Genomic DNA, 7,152 nt, shown 5'->3' on the forward strand with positions numbered 1-7,152 from the left:
TTACATGCACAAACTGGAGTCTATTAGATAGATATGATACAAACCACTGCAGTGCAGTACCTGTAATACCTACAGCATGTTCTAAGATTAAATGCCATGTTGAGGCTGTCATTTTTAGCATCTACATGGATGTTAAAAATCATCCACAATAATTATTTTATCTGAGCTCAGAACTAAATTGGATATAAAGTCTGAGAAATCAGACAGAAACTCTGTGTAAGGCCCAGGTGGACGATAGATGATAACAAATAAGACTGTTTTTTGAGTTTTACAGCTGGGGTGGACGAGGCTGAGCATCAGTCTTTCAAATGAGTTAAAACTCTCAGTCTTGAAGATTGCTGCCACACCGCCCCCTCGGCCTGTGCCTCGAGGTTTCTGATAGTTACTATGACTCGGGGGGTGTTGATTCATTCAAACTAACATAATCATCCTGCTGTAACCAGGTTTCTGTAAGTCAAAGTAAATTGATTTATTGATAAATTACTAACTCGTGTACTAACAGAGACTTGAAAGAGAGAGACCTAATATTTAATAATCCACATTTCACCGTTTTACTCTCCAGTGCTGTTTAGAATACTGTATTGTTCTTTCTTTGTTTTTTATGTTTAAAAAATGTTGTTTAAATGTTGTTGTTATCTTTAAATGTTGTTTTGGCTGATTTGTTGTTTGGTTTTTTGTTTTTGTTTTTTGCCTGTTTGGGAGCTGACATAGCCTCTAAGGGGATGGGGTTTTGGGGGGATACAGGAGGAGAGAAGCTGCAGAGAGGCGTGTAAGACTGTAACTCTGCTTCCTGGTCCCAGCTCCAGGTAGTCACGTTTTGGTGGGTTAAATTTGGATGGAGCAGCTCTTATTTCTACAAATCTGGCAGGGAGGATGCCATCTCTCCTAACAAGACCAGGTTTCCACCTGAAAGTTTCCCAATTATCTGTAAATCTTGATGTCTTGATGTCTTTTTGGACAGCACTGGACATTATTTTGTCAAAGTTATACACCGATTCAATATTAATTTTACTGATCTCTGACTGACATAACCGGGTGTCATTACTGCCGACGTGAATTATAATTTTACTGAATGTACGTTCACTCTTAGGCAGCAGTTTTAAATTTCCCTCAGTGTCACCTGTTCTGGCCCCTAGAAGACCATTACTATGGTTGCTGATGTCTCTAGCTTCACATGTTTAAGAACAGAATCGCCACTTTCAAGATTTCGATCTCTGGTGGGTGTGTTGCAGAGTGGAGAAAAAGCAGTTTGACACATGAACAGGTTGGTGGTGTACCTGGGGCTTCTGTTTAAGACTGTGCTTCCTCATCACCGTCACCCAGCCATCCTGTTTTCCCGGCTGCTTGGGGAGAGCTAATTACACTACACTACCTTCGGCTGCACCAGCTACAGGGGCTGGGCTAGCTAAAGGTATTTCAAGGGTGCAAAACAGTCTCCAATTCAGTGATCCTGGCCTGGCAAATAGGCTATATTTATTTTAAGAATAATTATTACTAAAGGAGGTCAAGGAATAACTAAACATCTGACACAATGAGCAGGAAAGTGTAGGTGGGACAGGTGAAGAGGCCCTGCTGTTAAGTCGGCTGTGAGCTAAGCTGGGGAATCCCTAAAGACACAGTGAGTTTGCTTCGGATGAAGCATGTGACGATTACACTATGAAATAAGACGTTATCTATAAGTTTTTAATTAAATCGCTACACAAAAACACCACTATGTGTTGGACCAGGAAGTGCGAACACCAAGTGACCCAAAGGAATTGAGATATTGTGTAAAATATTGTTCATAACTTTAAGCTTTAATACAGTCTCACCAGGTAAGTTCTCTAACTCCCCTCCCACACCCCAAAAATTGTCATGAATTAGTTAGAGCAACACCTGCTTTTTTTTTTTCTTTCTTTTTTTTTTTTTTAATACAAGGCTTTGAACATGTTTATTTCTGCTGTAGATTTTACATTTTTATGGAAGTCTATGGGGATTGACTTCCTTTTGGAGTTTGCTTCAAGTAGTTGTTTGAGAAACTGCAGATTTTGGCAAATCAGCAATATCAGCACTGGATACTCTTCAAGTATGGCTTTGCCATACTTCATGGATGCTCAGATGGAACACGAAAAGTTATTATTTTAAATACTGACAGTTCCTGTAGCATTCATCTTGGTAGTTTACCGTGGATTCATAATTATGTCATATGTCACAACCATGATAAATCATAGTCACAAGCAAATTATAATTATTGTTTCACTCCCACATAGTCTTTTCAAGCCCTTGCATGTAGGGCACAGGGATGTTATCCTATGGGAAATTTGTCTGAGAGCAGAGTCACCTTAGTTATTGTTAATTCATAAACTTTAATTTCAGCTCCCGCTTCATGCAGTGTTAAATTTGTGCACCAGGACTTCTGTTGTGCAACTATGAAATACTATAATTTGCTTGTGATTATGTATTATATGGCTTGCCACATATGGCATAAATATGATATCATGCTAATTGTGCATCTGCTTACTTGTGTCTAGCACTCAGAGTACAGCTTACCAGGGGCTTATTCAGATGGGCATATCAGTGTTAGCACTATGAAGTTAAATAAAACCTGCTGTCTGATCATTCCTTTCTGCTAAGTCATCTAAACGTAAAGTCATCCCATATTTGTAATGAGCCCCTGGTAGCTTACCCGCATCTGGCTTGGTGTTTAGAGAGGAAGATTCCTGTTGGTCGACGGCCCTTCAGTCAGGCAGGCAGGAGGAGGAGCAGCTTCTCAGGGGACGAAGAGCAGAGTCCACCCCCTTACCCTGCCCAGGGGCCAGCTCGGCCCAGACCCCGCACCCATTTCCACCTAACCCACAAATCAGGTAATGGCACTCTTTTAAAAACAAAACCAGCACTGCACTGCAAGTATCCTGGGTTGTTGGTTTTCGTGTGTGTGTGTGTGGGGGGGGTATGAAGGACTGTCTATGAAGACAGTCCTGGTCACCAGGCTACACTGTGGGGCTGGAAGCTGCTGTTTCAATCAACCTTTGTCTGTTCGTTATCAACATGAATATTTCATGTCAGTAAAGAGTAGAGTGGTGCTTTACAGTAGGGACTGGGTCATTTATTTTGATGCCTGTCAGGTGGTTTTAAAATTAACTTCTGAAGCAAAGGCTCCTTGCATTTTTGTTCAAAGCGCATGAACACAAGGGGCTCATCTTTGCTACTCTTCTCTTCTGCATTCTGTTCCTGCCTCTAGAGTCTCTCCTGCGAATGAAAGAGGAGACCGCTGAAGTGGATGAATTCACCTTCTCGCAGGGCACCTCAGACCAAGAGAGCAATGGCTCGGGCAGTTACTACATTAGACAGGAACCCTGATGTGACAAAATCGAGGAGGAGGAAACCACAAAAGGACATCTCTGGAAACACCAAACCAACAATCAGGAATGGGGAGAGTCAAACTCACCTGAGAGGATACTTGAAGAGTGATGCCACAGGCCACCTGTAATGTCAGCACATGAGGAATACCATTCCTCAACATCACTTAAAACGATTTTCTAACCTTGTAGGGGTGTGTCCACATAATCACTCAGAAAGTCCTGTCTAATCATAGAAAGCACCCAGAGTCAGGCCTGGGTCATAGATGTTTGGGCATTCTCTTTCTACGACCTGCAGCTTTTTCTCCCTTTCTTTGGCTATCTGAACCAGATGAGCTATTTGGATGATTTTATGTCTTGCAAGCCCATCCAGCCTCAGCCATAATGTGGGCCACATACAGAGACCTGGAGAAACTGTGACAACAATTTATTGAGCCAGGTCTTTAGGTTTTCTTGCGTTTGTTGTATGGGAAGGGGGGGGGGTTGTTGGTGGTGGGGGTTTTTTTGTTTAATTTTTTTTGTTTTTGTATAAAAATGTCAGAGTCAGCCGTTTAGCAGCTGCATGAGCAAAGTAAGGCTGTCAGAAAGATGAGCAGAGTTGTGTATATTTTTGCAGTATTGCCAGGTGGACTTTAATTTTAATAATAGTACTTGAATTTTTCCTTATTTCATTTTGTTTTGATTTTCAGGTTGATTTTTTTTTATGTCCTTTTTTTCATGTTTTGGTGGCTGTTTGAGTAACGTGTTGTTTTATAAAGTGACTATTCACTAGTAAGTGTAGGCCTATTCAAATAGAGCTACACAAAGAGTTCTTGCCATGCTGCTCAGCATTAATGATGGTCTTTCCCTCCTTTTGTTCTTTTTCCTTATAGTATTGAACAGAAGATTTCCACAGCTACATTTATTCCTCATTTAGTTATTACAGAACCAAAATCTGTTGCTCTTTTTTTTTTTCCAGACTCAACAAAATGATGACCAGTTTGACAGAGTCCATTACAAAAGTAGTTTTATAATAGATTCTTTTTCAATGTCCTACTAATCTTATTATTATTATTATTATTATTATTATTATTATTATTATTATTATTAACCTTTCACTAACTTTGCAATGTTTTAAACTAAGAAGTCTTTTTGAGCCCATTTGAGAAGCCAAGTTCTTCATTGACCTTTTAGGGTAGCTTATCACTTATTTTTTTGTTAGTAGATTTTCCTTTTTATCCACATTTACAGGGTTTTCCCACTTTCTGGTGCAGCTTTATACAAAAACACATCTTATGCAGCTGTTGCTTTTTTTTTTTTAATATATTAACAAACAAAAACACTTTTTTCACATTCCACTGAGCTTGTATAGACAATATATAAAATATGGACATGGCTACCACGACCCATTGGTTTTCAATTTTTAACTGTCAACATTTAAGTTTTGACCCTTTTTGTTTTGTTTCTTGGAGCCAAAATGAACATAATTGAACAACAGGTGGCTAAGTTACCAGCAAATGCTAGCTAGGTGGTTAGCAGCCACATACCGCCTAATTACTGCTAATAAAACACTCAGGTTTTCACTCACCAAGGGTGAAGCACAAACATCTTGAATGTTATTTTCCACCAGCAGGGCTGATAATTTGTCAGATAAATAGATGCCAAAAGGCATCAACAACACAAGTATAGTCCAGAAGTCTAGTTCAGTGACGCCAGTTAATGGAGGTGTGGCCTGTTGCCAGCCACACCACAGCTGCCTGTGGTAGTGTGTCTCACACCACAACTTGGCCATATACTGGGATATAAGCACATTTTTCTTTTAATGCTGTAAAGCTGAACATTGTATGTAGGGGTTATGACTTGCTTTTGGAGCTAAGCTTGAGTTTTTGGTCCTGCAGTACCTCTGTGAATGAGCAGTTGTTGAAGCAGTTATCACTGGGGTAGCTTCAGATTCTGTGTGCTGTACTGATAAAAAAAGGATTACTGAAGCTGTGGAAATGAAAATGGCTTTTTTTGTTTGTTTGTTTTTTTAAAAAGAAAAAAAAAAGCTCCACATTTTGATGATATGAGAATATTTCAGAAGAAACAGGAAGTGTAAGTAAGCAGCAGGTCGCAAAGTTTAAATGAAAAATCGCACTATTATGATAGGATATGATGACATGTCCCCACTGCCCGGCCATACAATATGCTTTGAGCTTTACTCTCTGATTGTAGCTGCTGTAAAAGATGAACTTCAGTCTTATCAGAGACTTGGCTTATCACTTGGTCCCTGGACATAATCATAATAATCTTGGTATTCTGTTAAAGGTTTATCAATATACATGTCATGTTCTTTTTCTTTTTCTTTTGATTTCAGTTGTAATTTTACCAAAATCTGCATCTGCAGTGTGCCACAATTATATTCAATCTATTATTTAAATTTTAAAAAATAATATGCAATACAGAAAATCTTGAAAGGGGAAAAAAAAATTCCTTATTCTGAAGTAATGTAACGTATGACATAATGAAATGGGAATTATAGAATTCATTGAGTAGTAGTAGTAGTAGTAGTAGTATTAAATACATATGAATCACTTAAAAATATTAAATGCACACAAAAGTTTATTAGAAAATTACATTTTAAACGCCCCACCAACCCTAATCTGCTGGATAAAAAGTTAAGGAGGTAGATGGCAGAAATGTAAATTCACTTCATGGCTGTTGTTGGTTTATTCTTTAGTTAATGGAATATGATTAAATACTGTATGTGGCATACTTGAGACTACATACTCCATTTAGTTTCTGTCACTCAATATAGGTGGCTGGACTGCCATGTTAAGACAAAGTAGGAGAATCTACCTTGGTTACGGCAAACTTATAACCAAACAGGTCTTCAAGTAATATGCAAAATGTTTGTAGGGTTTGTGTGTGTGGGTGTGCGTACGAGTGATAAAGCCATGTATGCAAGCTAGTTTATGATTCATCTGAGCCACAGAATGACAGGTTGTTCTTGATAATTAAACAATGCACTGCTTTTCCTATCGTCTCTGAAGGCAGCATTCACATAGCTTAGTGGCATAAAAACATATATTGTATGTAAATACATATATTTATACTCCACCACTGTGATGGAATCAAACAAAGAAATCATCTTTAGCCAGAAAATGGAAAAGACAACAGACCACCTTTGATTATTCTTAGAGCTCGATTTTTGCAACCGTTTATCTACTACCTCCTGATGCTAGCTATGTTTAGCTAAAGCGAGAGCATGAAATAGACTATTGCAGTGTGTTGGCTTATGCAAATGGAAAAAATCAACAACCTGAAAATAATCCACTTGAAGGCTAGACTTCAAACGTGGAATAATATTATTGCAACACATGAGGAAGTCTTCTATTTTGAATGTAATGCAATATTAATAGATCCAATCTTATTTTGCTATACTAAGTAAAATTTATAGCGCCTGCAAATGTCACGATCACTACACTGTTATCATTAGCATGTAAGAAAAATTAACAATAGGGTGTTGTATAACTGTGACTTTTATGGTCAAAGGGTTTAAAAAGAATGCTCACTTTATGGCCAAAGGATGCTTTTAAATGCAGAGAATCTGTAAACTTCTCAGTAAAGGTAAACTAACAAGTTTCAGATTCAAAGATTCAATTGAATGGTTCAATTCTCAGGAAGTTTTGATCCTTTGTAAAGGTTGTATGAATCAGCAGGGTTTGAAAACCCCAAAGGCATTTTGATCTTGTAGATTTATTGTATGGAAGCAAACAAGGTTTTAAAACGACAGATTTTGAAGCAGGTCGTGATATTTGAACTCTGAAGCCTCCCCAGAATTGTGATTCTGATT

At 38.3% G+C, this 7,152-nt stretch overlaps 1 long non-coding RNA gene across 1 annotated transcript; it reads left to right on the forward strand.

The window, feature by feature from the left end:
- The first annotated feature begins 201 nt into the window (after positions 1 to 201).
- LOC102308712 lies at positions 202 to 6,135 on the forward strand. The gene is made up of 2 exons (XR_318000.3): positions 202 to 2,843; positions 3,221 to 6,135. It is a non-coding gene; the product is annotated as an uncharacterized LOC102308712 (long non-coding RNA).
- The last annotated feature ends 1,017 nt before the right edge of the window (positions 6,136 to 7,152 follow it).

Source organism: Haplochromis burtoni, unplaced genomic scaffold (genome assembly GCF_018398535.1).
Source record: "Haplochromis burtoni strain Fernald_Lab_line unplaced genomic scaffold, NCSU_Asbu1 Contig_2066, whole genome shotgun sequence".
Taxonomy (NCBI): Eukaryota; Metazoa; Chordata; class Actinopteri; order Cichliformes; family Cichlidae; genus Haplochromis; species Haplochromis burtoni.